The sequence below is a fragment of the Loxodonta africana genome, chromosome 20, assembly GCF_030014295.1.
Source record: "Loxodonta africana isolate mLoxAfr1 chromosome 20, mLoxAfr1.hap2, whole genome shotgun sequence".
Classification (NCBI taxonomy): Eukaryota; Metazoa; Chordata; class Mammalia; order Proboscidea; family Elephantidae; genus Loxodonta; species Loxodonta africana.
In genome coordinates this window covers 55,923,148-55,943,069 of record NC_087361.1, presented here as the reverse complement: position 1 = coordinate 55,943,069, position 19,922 = coordinate 55,923,148, and the positions used below count along the sequence as shown (strand labels likewise).

Sequence of the window (19,922 nt, the reverse complement as noted above, 5' to 3'; positions counted from 1 at the left end):
CAAAGAACTAACAAAACCAAATGCTTATCGTTAAGAGCACTAAAGCACATAAACACATGGTCAAGAGACGGGGAATTCTCGAAACAGAACACATAGTTCATACGTATAAAAAAAAGAAACCCATGAGACTAATTAAAAAAATACACACTGAAACAATTAAAATTCGTTTTGCATATAAAACTAGACAAGAATTGTTTTACATCATAGTATTCAATGTGGCCTTCCCTTATATTCTGCATGTTTTTCCCCTCCCAATCTGTTACGGGTTGAATTGTGCACCTCCCCGCCTCCCGCCCCACGAAAATGTGTATCAACTTGGTTAGGCCATGATTTCCAGAATTGAGTGGCTGTTCTCCATATTGTGATCTGGTGTGATTTTCCTATGTGTTGTGACTCCTACTCTTTGCCTGTGATTAACTAGGCAGGATTAGGTTAGGTTAAAGGGGATTAAGATGGGATGCAATGCCCTTACTCAGGTAATAGCCCTGATCCAATGTTAAGAGGAGTTTCCCTGTGGTGTGACCTGCATCACCTTTTATCCTACAAGAGATAAAAGGAGAAAAAAGTGAGCAGAGAGGGAGAGGGACCTGACTACCACCAAGAAAGAAGAGCTGGGACTAGAGTGCATCCTTTGGATCAGAGGTCTCTGCGCTAAGAAACTCCAATACCGGAGAAGATTGATGACAAGGACCTTCCCCAGAACACAGAAAGAAAGCATTCCCCAGGAACTGCACTCTGAATTCAGACTTCTAGCCAACTCAGCTGTGACAGAATAAATTTCTGTTTGTTAAAGCCATCCACTTGTGACATTTCTTGTTGTTATAGCAGCACTAAATAATTAAGACACACACCCAACAGCTCTAAAATATACACCAATAGCTCTCATAGTTCCCCTCAATAATATTTATACTGAATTGTTATTAAATTACCTATCTTCCCTACCAAACCACAAGCTCCCTGATGCTGGGCACTGTGACAATCATTGTATTTCCAGCCCTTAATACAGGATCTTAATAAACTGTAAGAATTTAATAAATACTTCTTTAATGGATTAACAAGTTAACAAACAGGTAAATTGCTGGGGGGCTGAATTAGTACAACTTTTCGATTTTCTTTTTAACTTTGCTTTGTGAACATTTTCAAACTTAAAAAGTACCCATCAAAGAAATAACTCAGAAAAGGAGGGTGAGAATGGCTGCAGAACTTGAAGAATGAAATCAATGTCACTAAACTGTACAGGTAGACACTTGAATATGTATGTTTTTGCTATGCATGTTCTCAACAACCACAAAATAAATTATATTTAAAAAAAGGGGGAAAAAAAGCAAAAACAAAAGTACCCATCACCCATCTTTAATTATCAACATTTTACCAAACTTGTTTCATCTATCCTTCCCTCTTCTGCCTCCTTCTTCTGACTGGATTATTTTAAGCAAGTGCCAGATGTCATATAATTTCACAGCAATTAATGGCCACAATCATGACCAATACCATTATTACAACTATAAATTTTAAATATTTAATATCATCTAAAACATGGTCTGTGTTTATATTTCTCTAATTGCCCAGGGATCAGTCCCTGGAGAAGGACATCATGGTTGATAAAGTAGACGGTCATCAAAAAAGTGAAAGACCCTCTAGGAGATGGATTGACACAGTGGCTGCAACAATGGGCTCAAGCCTAAGAACGAGTGTGAGGATGGTGCAGGACCAGGCTGTGTTTTGTTCTGTTGCACATGGGGTCACTATGAGTTGGAACCAACTCGACGGCACATAATAACAATGACAATTGCCTCAAAAATGTTTTTAGAGTTAATTTCTTTGAGTTAGAATCACAGTAATGTCCACACATTTTATTTGTGTAATGTAACTATTAAATCTTTTAGTCTAAAAAAAAAAAAAAGCTGGAGTATTATATGTACTAGCACATTTTAATTTTAAGCCATATTTACTTATTTTATAATTTTTATTGTGCTTTAAGTGAACGTTTACAAATCAAGTCAGTCTCTCACACAAAAACCCATATACACCTTGCTACACACTCCCAATTACTCTCCCCCTAATGAGACAGCCCGCTCTCTCCCTCCACTCTCTCTTTTCGTGTCTGTTTTGCCAGCTTCTAGCCCCCTCCACCCTCTCATCTCCCCTCCAGGGAGGAGATGCCAACATAGTCTCAAGTGTCCACCTGATCCAAGAAGCTCACTCCTTACCAGCATCCCTCTCCGACCCATTGTCCAGTCCAATCCATGTCTGAAGAGTTGGCTTTGGGAATGGTTCCTGTCCTGGGCCAACAGAAGGTCTGGGGGCCATGACTACCGGGGTCCTTCTAGTCTCAGTCAGACCATTAAGTCTGGTCTTTTTATGAGAACTTGGGGTCTGCATTCCACTGCTCTCCTGCTCCCTCAGGGGTTCTCTGTTGTGTTCCCTGTCAGAGCAGTCATTGCCTGTAGCCGGGCACCATCTAGTTCTTCTGGCCTCAGGCTGATATAGTCTCTGGTTCATGTGGCCCTTTCTGTCTCTTGGATAAGCCATATTTATTGATGGCATGCTTTGAAAGATGAGGACATAAACATTTCCTCCCATCTTTCTCCCTCACTTCCTTTTTTTTTTTGCTGTATTTGTTTTTTTATGCGTAGATTTATAACAACCACACTTTATTCTACCCAGTTTTCATAGATGTAATGTATTAATTCTACATTTAAGTAGTGTAAATACTCACCAAGTCCTTTTAAAAAAAAAAAACACAAGTTTTCTATCCCTTAGTGATTTATTTTTCTCAGCAGTTTTTTTCCATAAAAGGCTGCTGAGTGCTGATTTCCTTTGTTCTTTTTATATTTGGGATGGTCAGCCTGTTGACTTTCAACTTATATGACATCTTGGCTGGGTAAAAGACCCCCTTGGGAAATGTTTCTTTCCCTGAGGGCCCGCTGTCTTCTGGCCTTCAGCGCTGCACTGCAGAAGCCTGAGGTCAGCCTGACTTCCTTTCCTCCTTAATTTACTTTTTCTTCGTAGAGTCTCAAATCACTCTTTCACTCTGAATTTAAATAACTGACGATATCTTGGTGGTGAGCATCCCCCATGTGAAATTGTCCTGGAATGTGGCATGTTCTTCTGGCCTACAAGTCTTTTTTCTTCATTTCAATTAAATTTCTTGTCTCCTATTTTTACTTAATTTTCTGTTCCATTTGTTGAGTTCTTTTCATCAGAGATCCCAATTATCCCAATGCTTGATTGTCTTATCCATCTTCCCTATCAGATTCTTTCCAGTTGACCTAATCTTTGTCTTTTTTCATCTGCATTCACTGGGCTTCAATCAAGCCTTTCTGTATTAAAATATTTTTATCTCCAGCAAATCTATTCTGTGGCTTCCTGTAGTTTATTTCTTCTGTAATTATATTTTTATGGTCTTCAATTTATTCCCTTAGGTTTCCAATCTTCTCTTTCATCTCAATTTTAAAACTTTCTTGTCTTTGGGTTTATTTTATTGAATGTATATTCTTATGAAGTTGTTGTGGGGTGTAAACCAATTGTAACAGATTTCCTTCTGTTCCAAGAATCATAGTTTATTTTAGTGAGACTCTTCGTTGGCTATGTAAACCCTGGTGGCGTAGCGGTTAAGTGCTACAGCTGCTAACCAAGAGCTCAGCAGTTTGAACCCTCCAGGTGCTCCTTGGAAACTCTGTGGGGCAGTTCTACTCTGCCTATAGGGTCGCTATGAGTCAGAATCGACTCGACGGCAGTGGGTTTGGTTTTTTTTTTTTTTTTGGTTTGTTGGCTATGTTGATCTTTCCTTTTTTTTTTTTTTCTCCCACACCCTATCAGTTTACCTTGCTTGGACTTGGATGGCTTCAGTCACTTGCTACCGTGATATAGTAGAGTGAAAACTCACTGCTGTGGTTAGCTATTGCTGCAGGAACAGAAATACCACAAGTGGGTGGCTTTAAAGAACAGAAATGTCCTCTCTTCACAGTTCTGCAGGCTAGAATTGCAAATTAGGGCCACATCCCTGTCAATTCCTTCCCTGTCAATAGTTCTGGGAGGTCCTTGTTGCCTAGGCTTTACTTGGCATTCCTTGGCTTGTAGATGAGGTCACAGGGTATAGGTCTTCCCTGAGTGTGTCTGTCTAGTCTGGTCTTTTTATAAGAAATGATTAGGCTTAGGGGCCACCCTAAACCTAATTTATGTGTATGATATGTAAGACCTCAGCTAATTGATAGATTAGATTGCATTACGGAAAGGCATTACATTAGATTACATTACGAAAGGTCATTACATTGCACAACATTAGCTATGAGATAATTACACTACATTACATTGTGGAAGGTCTTCTGTTCCACCCAAGGCCAACTGATGTAACCATAGGTAACAGCTCCATGAAGGCAACTAGACCAATGTTTGGCCAAACCACAGGGGACCATGCCTAGCCAAGCTGACACACATAACATTGTTACAGCTCCCTTTCCTTATCTGTACCTCACTCCAGTTTGTTCCGTGAAGCCTGGGCAGTTTCTCTAGCCTGAGGGATTGGTGTTGGGGTAGGAGGAGGGAGAGCTGAGCCCAGCACCTGGCCCCTGCTTTCTCCTCAAAGAGCTGGTTACGTGTCCTGCGTGCATGGTCATTACCTCTGGTGGAGGGGTGAGTGGCATCAAACATTTGAGCTTCGGGTTATTTTCCTGATTCTGGTGCAGCTGGCTCCCTGTCAGCCCAGTGACCTGCCCTATCTCCCTGGACTCTCCCCAGCAGGCTTTTGTTGGAAGAGGAAAAAGCCAAGTATGGTCAGATTCAGCTGGCTTCTTTTCTATTTATGAGGCAGAATTTTTAAGATTTTTGTTGACACAAATATCCCTCAGACTTAAACAACAACAAAACAATGCTTAATCCTTTCAAGGATGAATTTTGGGGAGGGGGGAATATTTTGGTGATGCTGTTTTTTCACTAATGGAATGATGCCGAATCATTGTTCAATGGTAGTGTCTTATTATCTGAAAAAATGGGGTACCAATTGCAAGTGGACTATATATATCAGTCCCATGTTTCATGAAGCACTTCACACATGAAGTATATATCAGTCCCATGGTCCAGGAAGTGCATCACAAACGCCTTTCACCCCAAAAATAACTCATTCACTTGAATATTTCTGAAACTGGTAACCGTACCTTCCCAAAACTCAAAGGAAATAAAACACACCCTTGCAGGCCTTACTTCACTGTACAGAAGCCAAAAAGACACAGAAGTTTCACTCGATTACTCCTCCGGGAAGCATACCCTCAAAGGAATAGCTGTCAACATGCAAATATGGCACATACCAACTTCATTGTTTTTTAGGCAGTCGCACCAGTATCTGCCAGCTGCCATAAAGTACTAAAGGGGCTCAAATCCCTGCCAATAAACCTCCAGCGGCAGAGGAGGTAACAAATGTAGTGGACACATATTTCCCAGTGGCCATGAAAGGGTGGATAACGCTCCTATTTACCAGTTTGTAAAGCCCTGGTTTGTGGGATACCTAAACACATTCTGCCAGCGACGGAGAAGATTTTCAGGGACTCCTCCTCCTCCTCCTACAAACCTCTTCTACCTCTTACGTTTTCACTTTTGCACGTATCTCGCCACCTTATTTAATCAAGATGCAGGCTTCCATTTCACGTCTGAATGAGACTGCACAGAGTGTAAAATGCAGGCTTCCATCTCACATCTGAACAGCTCTTAAATCAGGAATGTGTCAGTGTCTTTTTCTTCCTTGGTTACATAAAATAAAAGTGCATCTCATATTCAATAGCATTTTAGTTTCGATAAAATATGATCATTGATCGTGACGAGATATTGGTTAAATGGAGCAGAATATATAAGAAGTGGGAAGAGACATGCTGTTCACTCGTCAACAGTTTGAAGGTTTATAAATACAAGAGGGAAAAGTGTCTGCAAGGTTCTGTGTGTACGGGGTGAAGGATAGGACATATGTTTTAATAAAAAGTTCACTCCTAAGGGAGTCCTGGGTCCTGAGAACAGTTAAAGTACTCGGCTGCTTACCAAAAGGCTGGAGGTTCACGTCCGCTCAGAGGTGCCTTGGAAGAAAGGCCTGGTGATCTACTTCTGAAATAGCAGCCATTGAAAACCCTATGGAGCCCAGTTCTGCTCTGACACAGTGGGGTCACTGTGATTTGGAGCTGCACCAACAAGTGGTGAGTGCATCACTCCTAAGACAGTACTTCTAGGGTATGGTCCTTATCCTCTTTTTTTTTTTCAAAAAGACAAAAATCACCATTTTTCAAAACAGATGAACCAAACCTCAGGCAGGTTTTTTTTCAACCTTTTATAACATACATAGGCAGCCTTATAGGAAGTACAGGTAAGAATAAGAAGTCAAGCAGATTTTAGATGATGGAAAATTGAAAAACTGTGAACTATGAAGTGACTCTTAGGAATACAAGCCATGTCCTGAGACAAGCAGATCAAATCTTAACAACCATGCCCATGTGTCTAGGAAAGTTTACCAGATGTTTTCAGGGCAGATTTTGGTATACCTCCAGGACAGAAGGTGGGAAAAGAGGCAGGGTATTTGGAAATCTTGGCAAAGCAGGGGGCAGGAGACAGCCTCTGGGTCTTACCCGCCTTCTCCGCGCTCCCCCAAAGCACGACCATCGGGGAATGAAGAGCTAGGGACTCCAGGAGCCTGTTCCATTAGATTCTGAGGCATATTTCAGGCATGTTCTATGTTTCGAAGACCACTTGCCAAACAAAAGCAAGGAAATTAGACAAACATTAAAAAGGGAAGGAGGGATATCTAGGGTTTCTCAATAAACCCATCACTATCCAATAATACAGGGTCCCTGAGTCCGATCGACTCCATGGCAACGGGTTTGGTTTTTTGGCAACCAAATAAATCAGCTCGACCGTACACCACCACCACCACATCTAAATAGGTGTGTTGGGGGCGCGAACTCACTACTTGGCTAAACGAATTATCTGCTCCGGATGGAGCTCACACCCGATAATCTCATTCCCTTCCCACTCGGGGGAGGAGTCCGTCCCTGGCCTCAGCAGCGATGGCCCCTAGTCCCCCACTCCACGTGTTTCCCAGCGGCGGGTATGGAAGGACGCAGGGCGCTCCAGCTTGGGTTGCCCCTCGGCGACCTTCCCCGGTGCCCGACCAAGGGGGTATTCACGGGGATGTGAGGGAGCCGGGGGGAAGTCCCCAAGCCCGAGGCCGGAGCTGATAATCCACTTTTGCAAGGCGGGGTGATCTTGAGGAATTCGCACCGTAGAACACAACTGCTCCCGCTTTGCAGCGCGAAGTGCCCGAGCGTCCCGGCATGCGTTGGGGGCGGGGCGACAGGACCTCGCGCAAAGACAGGGGTGCTGTGCGGACCCCGCGACGGTGCAGCCCCCCGGGGGGGGGGAGGGGCTGAAAATGACCCGGCGGCTGCGGGGGACTGGGACGGCGGTGCGCGGCGCGCGGGCCAAAGTCCCCGGGGCCGGGAGGACAGGCAGGCGGGCGGCGTCCCGAGATGGAGCAGAACCGAGAGAGGGCTTCCGGGAAGCGGCTACGGGAGGGGGCGGCGTTTGGCCCTATTGTCAGCGGCACGAGTGTCCCCGGTCCCCGGCTATCCCCGCTGTACCTTTGCGGCCTGTCCCCGCGGCTCCCGCCCAAGGGGCTGGCCTCGGTCCCCCCGGAGCCCCGCACCCCGATGGGCGCTGGTGGCCAGGACGCGCGCTGCTGGCGACCCCTCGGGCGGAGGAGCCCGGACCACCTCCTCGGGCGACGCCGGCCTGGCAGAGAGGGCAGAGCGGCGGGTGGTGACCGGCTGACCCGCTCCCAACGGCGGCTGTGCCGGCGGCCGGGTGAGGAAAGTCCCAGTGCGGGGACGCGCACGGAGCCCGGCCTCCAGCTGTTCCGGGAAGGCGGGCCGGGGCGGGCCTAGCGGGCTTTGTCTGATCTTGTCCTCGCCCCCAGCTCCGCCAGGAAATGAGATGGGTTTTCGGCTGTTTTGTTTACTCGAGTTTTTAGAGGTTGGAACAGGGTCTGGCATTTAGAAGAAAGTAAAAATGGAATGAATGAATGAACGAGTGAATGGGTTCCCTCCTGGCTCCTCACTTATTACTTATTTAAGCCTCTCTGATCATCATACTCTTAGTCTGTAAAATGAGGATAGAAATATCTAGCTTTCGCAGGTGTCAAGGCGTGGTGCAGTTAGTTCCAAGCTCAAGCAGGCCTTTGCAAATATTGGTTCCCCCCCCTTCTCAGTGGGCCTTCCTCCATACTCTCCTCTCCCCAGTGTGTTTCTGGGTAGGTTGGAGAGGAAAGACAGAAAGTCCTTAACTATTTTGCTTATTTATTACCCTGTGACTTCCAAAACAGACTGCGAGGTGGCTTTCAGTAAAACAAAGGTCCCTAGGTGTCACAAAACGTTCAGTGCTCAACTGCTAACAAAAGGTTGGCGGTAAGAAAGGCCTGGTGATCTGCCTCGGAAAGATCATAGCTGCTGAAGACCCTACGGAGCACAGTTCTACTCTGACACCAGGGGCGGATTATTCAACAGGCAAGATAAGCCCGGTGCTTACCTTGCTTACTAGACCATCTGTAGTGAACAATTTCACATTTTTTCACCACGTCGAAGATTCTGCTTCTAGGTATGGCTGGCATCCGTCTGTCTCCCCACTCCACATCACCTTCCTACAGAATCAAAGCCTCTTCAAATTTACAGTCCCTGACAGGGGCAGATGACCCAGTAACAAGGTAAACACAGGCTTAATTGTGCTTACTTCCTAATCTGTAGTGAACAATTTCACATGTTTTCACAAAGATGTGAAATTGCTAAGCTGTGCTTAGCTTGCTTACTGGGTCATCCAGCCATGGGTTCACCATGAGTTGGAATGGACTATATAGCAACTGGTTTTGTTTTGTTTTCAGTTATATTCTAAACATTAAAGGTATCTCAGTGGAAATTTTAAAATTCTTTTGGAGGAGAAGGAAAAAAATACTCTAACCACCTAAACCAGGTGCAGCAGAGTGGATTTTGACTCATGGTGACCGTATGTGCATCAGAGTAGAACTGTGCTCCATAGAACCTTCAATGGTTGATTTTGGGGAAGTAGATTGCCAGGCCTTTCTCCCAAAGTGCCTCTGGGTGGTCTTGAACCTCCAATCTTCATGTTAGGACCTGAACATGTTAACAGTTTGCACAGCTCATGGACTTCCCTAACCTCGTAGGTTATTCTAGTTGAGCATTCAATCTAGCTTTCAGCTTTCTGTCATCTGAGCAAAGGGGGGGGGTGGGGGGAGGTGTTTCATACTGTCTGTGGGTTCAGAAAGGAACATTTTCATCCATGAAGTCAACTAACATTTGCTGAACCCCTTCTCTACGGTAGGCACAGGGGTGATCATAAAGACAAATGTCATGGCACTGCCTCTTATATTACCCCCAGTCTTCAAACCAAACCAAACCAAATCCGTTGATGTCAAGTCTATTCTGACTCATAGCAACCCTATAGGACAGAGCAGAACTCCCCCATAGAGTTTCCAAGGAGTGCCTGGTGGGTTTGAGCTGCTAGCCTTTTGGTTAGCAGCCATAGCACTTAACCACTACATCATCAGTGTTCAAAAGGGACAGAATTCCCTCCAGCCCTGTGAAATCTAAAGGGACTGATCGTGAGTTGCTGTCCTTATAAAATACATGCAACAGTGGACATATTTTCAGCACTGGTTTTAGAGGAGTTGCAAATGGTCTCTGAAAGTGTGTGTGTGGGGCGGGGGGAGCAAATACACACTCCATGCAGTGTATGCATGATGTTATATAAACATGTTAAAAAATAGAAATATATAAAAATGTAACTGAGATTAATTATGGACTGGGCAAGCATGGGTAATTTTTACTTCATTCTGTTTACCTTCTGTATTTTCTACAGTAAATGTTTTTACTTTTGTAATCAGGGGAAAGGTTTTAAAGAGCAAGTGTAGCCTGCTCCAACATGTAAAGAGCTTGGAAGTTATCACTCCCATCCTCACAGAAACACAAATAGGTTAAAAATCAAAGGATGGAAAAAAATATGTCAAGCAAACAGTAACCAAAAGAGAGCAGGAGTGGCAATATCAACCTCTGATAAAATAGATTTAAAGTCAAAATCCATTATAAGAGACAAAGAAGGGCACCATATAATGACTAAAGGGTCAATCCACCAAGAGGACATAGCCATGATAAATATTTACCCAACTAATGACAGACCTCCAAAATACATAAAACAAACTATAACATAATTGAAAAGAGAGATAGACCGTTCTACAATCATAGTAGGAGACCTTAACATGCCTCTGTCAATGATGGGAAGAACAACTAGAAAGAAACTCAACAAAGATACAGAAGATCTAAATAATACAATCGATCAGCTTCACCCCATAGACATATACAGAACACACCATTCAACAGCAGCACAATACACGGTATTCTCTGAAGCACATGGATCATTCTCTAGAATAGACCACAGTGTAGGCCACAAAACAAACCTCAATAAATTCAAAAACATAGAAATAACATAAAGAATCTTCTTTGATCACAACACTATAAAACTAGAAATCAATAAGAGAGCAAGGGAAAAATTAAATACATGGAAACTGAATAACATCTTACTTAAAAACTATTGGGTAATAGAAGAAATTAAAAATGAATTAAAAAAATTCTTAGATTCAAACAAGAATGAAAACACAACATACCAAAACCTTTGGGACACAGCAAAAGCAGTGCTCAGACGAGAATTTACAGCAATAAAATGGACACATTAAAAAAGAAGAAATGGCCAAAATCAATAGCTTAACCCTACAATTCTAACAAATAGAAAAGGCACAGCAAAAGAAGTCCACAGTCACCAGAAGAAAGGAAATAATAAAGATTAGAGCAGAAATAAATGAAATAGAAAACAAAAACAATAGAAAGAATTAAGACCAGAAGTTGGTTCTTCAAGAGGATCTATAAAATTGACAAACCACTGGCCAAAGTGACAAAGGAAAAAAATGAGAATATGCAAATAACCAAAATAAGAAATGAGATGGGTGACATTATAAAAGAACCAATGGAGATAAAAAGGATCATAACAGAATATTATGAAAAATTGTATTTCAACAAATTTGAAAACCTAGATGAAATGCACAAATTTCTAGAAACACACTGCTTATCTTAACTAACAAAAGTAGAGGTAGAAAATTTGAACAAAACCATAACAAAAGAAGAAATTGAAGATGTCATAAAAAGCCTTGGCCCAGATGGCTTCACTGGAGAACTTTACCAAACATTTAGAGAAGAGTTGACACCAATTCTACTCAAACTAGTCCAGAACACAGAAGAGGAAGGAATGCTCTCTAATTTGTCCTATGAAGCCAGCATTACCCTGATACCAAAGCCAGGCAAAGACACCACTAAAAAAGAAAATTACAGACCAATACCCCTCATGAATATATATGCAAAAATTCCCAGCAGAATTCTAACCAACAGAATTAAACAGCATATCAAAAAAAATAATATATCCTGATTGCAATGGATTGAATTGTGTCCTCCAAAAATGTGTGTCAACCTGGCTAGGCCATGATTCCCAGTATTATGTGATTATCCACCAATTTGTCATCTGATGTGACTTTCTTATGTGTTGTAAATCCTACCTCTATGATGTTAATGAGGCAGGATTAGAGGCAGCTATGTTAATGAGGCAGGACTCGATCTACAAGATTAGGTTGTATCTTTAGTCAATCTCTTTTGAAACATAAAAGAAGTGAGCAGAGAGAGAGGGGGACTTCATAACACCAACCAAAAAGAGCCAGGAGCTTGACTGTCCTTTGGGCCCAGGGTCCCTGCACTGAGAAGCTCCTAGACCAGGGAAAGATTGATGATAAGGACCTTCCCCCAGAGCCGACAGAGAGAGAAAGCTATCCCATGGAGCTGGCGCCCTGAATTCAGATTTCTAGCCTACTAGACTGTGAGAGAATAAATTTCTTTTTGTTAAAGCCATTCACTTGTGGTATTTCTGTTATGGCAACACTAGATGACTAAGGCAATGATCAAGTGGGATTCATACCAGGGATGCAAGGATGGTTCAACATTAGAAAATCAATCAATGTAATTCACCACTTAAATAAGACAAAGGAAAAGAATCGCATTGACCATTTCAATTGATACAGAAAAGGCATTTGATAAAATCCAACACCCTTTTTCTGATAAAAACTCTAAGACAAATAGGAATAGAAGGGAAATTTCTCAACATATTTAAGGGCACATATGCAAAACCAACAGCCAACGTTACTCTCCACAAAGAAAGATTGAGAGCATTCCCCTTGAGAATGGAAATGAGACAAGGATACCCTTTATTACCTCTCTTATTCAATATTGTACTGGAAGTCCTGGCTAGAGCAGTAAGGCAAGAATGGGAAATAAAACATACCTAAATGAGCCGCTAACCAAAAATGTTGACGGTTCGAATCCTCCAGCTGCTCTTTCGAAACCCTATGGTGCAGTTCTGCTTTACCCTATAGGGTCGTTATGAGTTGGCATTGACTCAACAGCAACGGGTTTGGTTTGGTTTTAAAATTAGAAAGGAAGAAGTAAAACTATTCTTATTCACAGATGACATGATTCTATGCATAGAAAATCCCAGAGATTCCACAAGAAAGTTACTGAAACTAATAGAAGGATTCAGCGATGTGGCAGGGTACAGAATTGACACACAAAAATCAAGAAAACAATACCATTTACAATAGCTCCCAAAAGGATAAAATACCTAGGAATAAACCTAACCAGGGATGTAAAAGACTTACACAAGGGAAACTATAAAACACTAGTGCAAGAAACTAAAAGAGATCTACGTAAATGAGAAAACATTCCATGCTCATGGATTGGAAGACTTAATATTGTGACAATGTCAACACTACCCAAAGTGATTTATGGATATAATGTAATTCTGATCCAAATTTCAAAAACATTCTTTAATGAAATGGAAAAACTAATCTCCAGTTTAATATGGAAAGGAAGGATGCCCCAAATAGCTAAAGTAATGTTGAAGAAGAACAAAGTAGGACACCTCTCACTTCCCAATCTCAAAACTTCCTATATAGCCATAGTAATCAAAATAGCCTGGCTAGAGTTCAATGACAGAAACATAGACCAATAGGATAGAATTGAGAACTCAGAAGTAAATCCATACATCTACGGACAGCTGATCAACAAAGGGTCAAAGTCCATTCAATGGGGAAGAAACAGTATCTTCAACAAATGGTGCTGGCAAAACTGGGTATCCATATGCAGAAAAATGGAACAGGATCCATACTTCACATCACGCACAAAAACTAACTCAAAATGGATCAAGACCTAAATGTTAAATCTTCAACTATAAGGTTTCTGGAAAATAACAGAGTCAAAACTAGGGAGCCTAATTTTTAGCACAAATAGCCTATCAAACAAAACTAAAAATGCATGAATGACAGAAGATAAATGAGATAACTGGGACCTCCTAAAAATTAAATACTTATTTAAGTATTTAAAACTTTACCAAAAGAGTAAAAAGAGAACCTATGGAGTGGGAAAAAATCTTTGGCAACAATGTATCTAATAAGGGTCTAACAATTCAACAACAAAAAGGCAAACAATCCAATATAAAAAAGGGCAGAGGACATGAATAGATACTTCATCAAAGAGAACATTAAGGTAGCCAACAAATACATGAAAAGATGCTCACAATTATTACTTATTCCAAACCAAAACCAAACTCATTGCCTTTGGGTTGATTCTGACTTATAGCATCCCTAGTAGGACAGAGTAGAACTGCCCTGTAGGATTTCCAAGGAGCAGCTTGGTGGATCCAAACTGCCTACATTCTGGTTAGCAGCTGAACTCTTAACCACTTCACCACTAGGGCCCCAATTAGTCATTAGAAAGATACAAATCAAAACTACAATGACATACCATCTCACCCCTGAAAAAATGGCAATGATTAAAAAAATAGAAAATAACAAATGCTGGTGAGGTTGTGGGGAGATTGGAACTCATACATTGCTCGTGGGATTGTGAAATGGTACAAGCACTATGGAAAACAGTATGATGCTTCCTCAAAAAGCTAGAAATACCTTATGATCCAGCAATCCTACTCCTAGATATATATCCTAGAAATACAAGAACAGTGACACGAATAGACATATGCACGCCCATGTTCATTGCAGCGTTATTCACGGAAACAACCCAAGTGCCAATCAACTGATGAATGAATAAATTGGGGTAGATGCATACAATAGAATACTATGCAACGATAAAGAATAATGATGAATTTGCGAAACTTAACATGAATGAACCTGGAGGACACTATGCTGAGTGAAATAAGTCAATCACAAAAGGCAAATATTGTATGGTCCCACTATTATTAAAAGCCAAGAATAGACACACAGAAGGCAAAGTTCTTTGGTGGTTACCAGGGATGGGAGAGGAAGGGGGAATCACTTTCTAGATAGCAGGCACTTTTGGTGACAGGAAAGGCAACCCAAAATATGCGGATGAAGTCATCACAATTTGACCAAGGCAAATAAAGATGCTAAGAAGTACACAAGTGCCATGGATTAAATTGTGTCCCCCCAAAATATGTGTCAACTTGGCCAGGCTGTGATTCCCAGTATTGTGTGATTAGCCACCGTTTTGTCATCTGATGTGATTTTCCTATGTGTTGTAAATCCTACCTCTGTGATGTTAATGAGGTGGGATTAGTGGCACTTATGGTAATGAAACAGGACTCAATCTACAAGATTAGGTTGCATCTTAAGTCAATCCCTTTCAAGATACAAAAGAAAGAAGCAAGCAGAGAGATATGGGGACCTCATACCACCAAGAAGCATGGGGAGCATAGCGTGTCCTTGAACTCAGGGTCCCTGCACCAAGAAGCTCCTAGACCCAGGGATGATTAATGACAAGGACCTTCCTCCAGAGCCACCAAGAGAGAAAGCCTTCCCCTGAAGCTGGTCCCCTGAATTCAGATTTGTAGCGTCCTAGACTGTGAGAGAATAATTTCGGTTTGCTAAAGCCATTTACTTGTAGCGTTTCTGTTACAGCAGCACTAGATAACTAAGCCAATGAGAAAAAGGACCAATTTGGATAAATGCTATAACATATACAATTTTGCAACAAACAGTAAAAACAACCAAAAACTACTTGTGTGGTTACGTGGGTCGATGTGGATGCATATATGTGCTTGGGAAGGCGTATGGGAGTAAACGTGTGTGCATGTATAGGCGTATCTGGAGGCACATGCATATACAAGTTTGTGTGTGCTGCATATATATCCACATATATAACCAACCACATAGGGGCACAGTTATGGAGACTTCCAGATATATGCAAATGACTTTCAGGATTGGTTTACTGGGTTAAAAGGCTTGGGACTGTAGTCTCAGGGGACAACTTAGCCAATTGGCATAACATAGTTCATAAAGATAATGTTCTACATCCTAGTTTGGTGAGTAGCGTCTGGGGTCTTAAAAGCTTGTGAGTGGCCGTCTAAGATACAACTATTGTTCTCTACTCATATGAAGCAAAAGAGAATGAAGGAACTCAAAGGCTCCAAGAAGAAACTAGTCCATGGGACTAATAGTCCACACGAATCATAGCCTCTTCTAACCTGAGACCAGAACCAGCTGATACCTGGCTACCACTACCAGCCATTCTGACAAGGAACACAACAGAAGATCTCAGGTAGAATGAGAGAAAAATGCAGAACAAAACTCAAATTCCTAAAAAAGGCCAGACCTACTGGACCAATAGATACTACAGGAACCCCTGAGACATCTTACTAAGGTACCATATAAACCTGGAATTGAAACTATTTCTGCAGCTCACCTCTCAGCCAAATAATAGCTTGACTTATAAAGTAAAAAATATTACCCGTGACTAATGTGCTCCTCTAAACAATTAACTGAGGAAGCGAAAAGGTCAACATTTCCCAAAAGCAAAGGTGAGAAGGCAAGGAGGGGAAGGGAGGCTAGATCAATGGAAACAGAACCAACAGAATGGAAATAATGAGAATGCTGACACATTGTGAAAACTGTAACCAATATCACGGAACCCCAAAAATGGTTAAAGGGGAACCTAATTTGCTGTTAAACTTTCACCTAAAACACAATAAAATATTATTTAAAAAAAAAATCAAAGGAATGGAGAAAGATATACTAGCATGCAGGCACTAATCAAAAGAAAACTGAAGTAGCTATATTAATTTCAGACAAAGGAAATTTCAAAGCAAGGAAAATTATGTGGGATGAAGAGTGGCATTTCATGATGATAAAAGGGTCAACTCTTCAAAAAGACATAACAATTCTTAAAGTGTATGTGCCTAACAATCAAAATATACAAGGTAAAAACAAGTCCACTATTATAGTTGGAGACTTCAACACTCCTGTATAATTGACAGACCCAGCAGGTAGAAATTCAGTAAGGATATAGTTGAACTGAATATCAACATTAATCAACTGGATCTAATTGACATTTATAGAACACTTTACCCAACAGCAGCAGAATACACATTCTTTTCAAGCTCACATAGAACATTCACTAAGATAGACCACATTCTGGACCATAAAATACACCTTGCAAATTTGGAAGAGTATAGATACCACAAAATATGTTTTCAGACCATGTGAAATTATACTAGAAATCAATAACAGAAAGACAGCTGGAATATCTCAAAATATTTGGAGATTAAACAATGTTGTTAGGTGCAGTCAAGTTGGTTCCAACTCATAGCGACTCTGTGCACAACAGAATGAAAAACACTGCCTGGTCCTGTGTCATCCTCACAATTGCTGCTATGTTTTGGTCCATTGTTGCAGCTACTGTGTCAATCCATCTCCTTGAGAGTCTTCGTCTTTTTCGTTGACCCTCTACTTTACCCAGCATGATGTCCTTCTCCAGGGACTGATCTCTCCTGATTACATGTCCAAAGTATGTGAGATGAAGTCTTGCCATCCCAGCTTCTAAGGAGCGTTCTGGCTGTACTTCTTCCAAGACAGATTTGTTTGTTCTCCTGGCACTCCATGGTATATTTAATATTCTTCACCAACTCCATAATTCAAAAGCTTCAATTCTTCTTCAGTCTTCCTTATTCATCGTCTAGCTTTCGAGTGCGTATGAGATAATTGAACATATCATGGCTTGGGTCAGGTGCACCTTAGTCCTCAAAGTGACTTCTTTGCTTTTCAACACTTTAAAGAGATCTTTCACAGCAGATTTGCCCAATGCAACACATGCTTTGATTTCTTGACTGCTGCTTCCATGAGTGTTGATTGTGGATCCAAGTAAAACAAAATCCTTGACAACTTCAATCTTTTCTCCATATATCATGATGTTGCTTATTGGTCCAGTTGTGAGGATTTTTATTTTCTTTATGTTGAGGTGTAATCCGTCCTGAAGGCTGTGGTTTGACCTTCATCAGTAAGTGCTTCAAGTCCTCTTCACTTTCAGTAAGGAAGGTTGTGTCATCTGCATAATGCAGGCTGTTACTAATTAGTCTGCCTCTAGTTCTGACGCCACAGTCTTCTTCATATAGTCCAGCTTCTAGAATTATTTGCTCAGCCTACAGATTGAATAAGTATGGTGAAAGAATAAAACCCTGAAACACACCTTTCCCGATTTTAAACCATGCAGTATCCCCTTGTTCTGTTCAAATAACTGTCTCTTTGTCTATGTACAGGTTCCTCATGAGCACAATTAAGTGTTCTGGAATTTCCATTCTTTGCAATGGTAGCCATAATTCGTTATGATCCACACAGTAGAATGCCTTGGCATAGTCAATAATCCACAGGTAAACATCTTTCTGGTATTCTGTGCTTTGAGCCAGGATCCATCTGACATCAGCAATGATATCCCTTGTTCCACGTACTCTTCTGAATCTGGCTTGAATTTCTGGCAGTGCCCTGTTGATGCAATGCTGCAACAATTTTTGAAGTATCTTCAGCACATGCAAGACCCAGAAAAACAAGGCAACTTTCGAGCTCCAACTTTTAGGTTTCACTTTACATCACAACCAAGTGGGATTTATTTCAAGTATACAAGGCTGGTTCAATACTTGAAAATCAATTAATGTAATCCATCATGTCAACAGACTAAAGAAAAATCATATAATCATATCAATAGGTGCAGAGAAAGCATTTGACAAAATCCAACGCTCATTCATGATAAAAAAAAAACTCTCGGCAAACTAGGGATAGAGGGCTTTATCGTCAATTTGATAAAGAGCATATTCAAAAACTATACAGCTAACAACCATATTTATTGGCAAGAAATTGGGTGCTTTCTCCTCAAGATCAGGAGCAAAGCAAGGATGTTCCCTTTTACCCTTCCTATTCAACATCATAATGGAAGTTCTAGCTAATGCAATAAAACCAGAAAAGAAAGTACAAGGTATACAGATTGAAAAAATAAAGAAAGCTGTCTTTCTTGTGGGTGACATGATTATCTGTAGAAAACCCTGAAGAATCAACAGCAACCAAAAAATCCACAAGAAACAAAGAAACAAACAACAACAACACAAACAGCTAACGAATGATTATTGCAAGGTTGTAGGATACAAGGTTAATATACAAAAGTCAATTACTTTCCTATATACCAAGAATGAACAATTGGAATTTGAAATTAAAAGCCTAACACCATTCACATTAGGACCAAAGGGGAGCGGGAGAGGAAACAAATAGGTATAAGCTTAACAAAATGAGGAAAACTACAAAGCTTTAATGAAAGAGATGAAAGAAGTTCTAAATAAGTGGGGAGATAGTCCATACTCATGAATAGGAAGACTCGATGTTAAGATGTCAGTTCTTCCCAGCTTGATCTATAGATTCAATTTAATCCTAATCAAAATCCCAGCAAGTTGTTTTGTGGGTACTGACAAACTGATTCTAAAGTTTATATGGAAAGGCAAAAGACCCAGAAGAGCCAACATAATACTGAAGAAGAGCAGAATTGGAAGACTGTCACTATCTGACTTAAAGACTTACTATAAAGCTACAGTAATCAAGACAGTACGGTATCGGTGAGAGAATAAATGGCTAGATCAATAAAATGGAACAGAATAAATAGCCTAGAAAGAGCTCCACAAAAATACAGTCAAATGATCTTTGACAAAGGAGTAAAGGCAATTTGATAGAGAAAGGACAGTCTTTTCAACAAATGTTACTCGAACAACTGGATATTTATATGCAAAAAAAATTGAATCTAGACCTAGACCTCACACCTTCCACAAAAATTAACTCAAAACAGATCATCGACCTAATATAAAACTCAAAACCATAAAACTTCTAGAAGACAGGATAGGAGAAAATCTAGGTGACCGTGGGTTTGGTAATGACTTTTTAGATACAACACAAAAAGCACGATCCATAAAGAAAAGATTGCTAAGTTGGACTTTATTAAAATTAAAAACTTCTGATCTGTGAAAGACACTGTTAAGAGAATGAAAAGACGAGCCACAGACCAGGAGAAAATATTTGCAAAACACATATCTGATAAAGGACTTGTATCTAAAATATACAAAGACCTCTCGAAATTCAACAATAAGAAAACAAACAACTCAATTAAAAAATGGGCAAAAAATCTGAAGACATCTCATCAGAGAAGATATGTAGATGGCAAATAAGCATTTGAAAATGTACTCAACATCATATGTCATTAGGGAATTGCAAAATAAAACAACAATAAGATCCCACAACATACCTATTAGAAAAAAATTTTTTTTTTTTTTTTTCCTATTAGAATGGCTAAAATCCAAAAAACCTGACAATACCAAGTGCTGACAAGGATGTGGAGTAACAAGAACACTCATTCATTGCTGGTGGGAATGCAAAATAATACTGCTACTTTGGAAGACAGCTTGGCAGTTTCTAACAAGGCTAAACACAGGTTTGTCACAAAATTCAG

The 19,922-nt window shown here is 40.8% G+C and overlaps 1 protein-coding gene across 10 annotated transcripts in view; it reads right to left on the bottom strand.

Annotated features, from left to right (window-relative positions):
• Nucleotides 1-19,922, bottom strand: part of IFNAR2 (interferon alpha and beta receptor subunit 2) — an 89,575-nt gene that overhangs the window by 34,521 nt on the left and 35,132 nt on the right. Inside the window, exons 1-2 of one of the 10 annotated variants that reach the window (XM_064273202.1) lie at nt 7,617-7,707; nt 6,606-6,725 (exon numbers count right to left, since the gene is read on the bottom strand). The exons of 6 other annotated variants lie outside the window; for them this stretch is intronic. The gene's annotated coding sequence lies outside the window, so the exon portion shown is untranslated. Of the gene's footprint in view, nt 1-6,605; nt 6,726-7,616; nt 7,742-19,922 lie in introns of those variants that run through there. 3 more of the 10 variants (XM_064273198.1, XM_064273203.1, XM_003410301.4) reach the window with 3 other exon arrangements.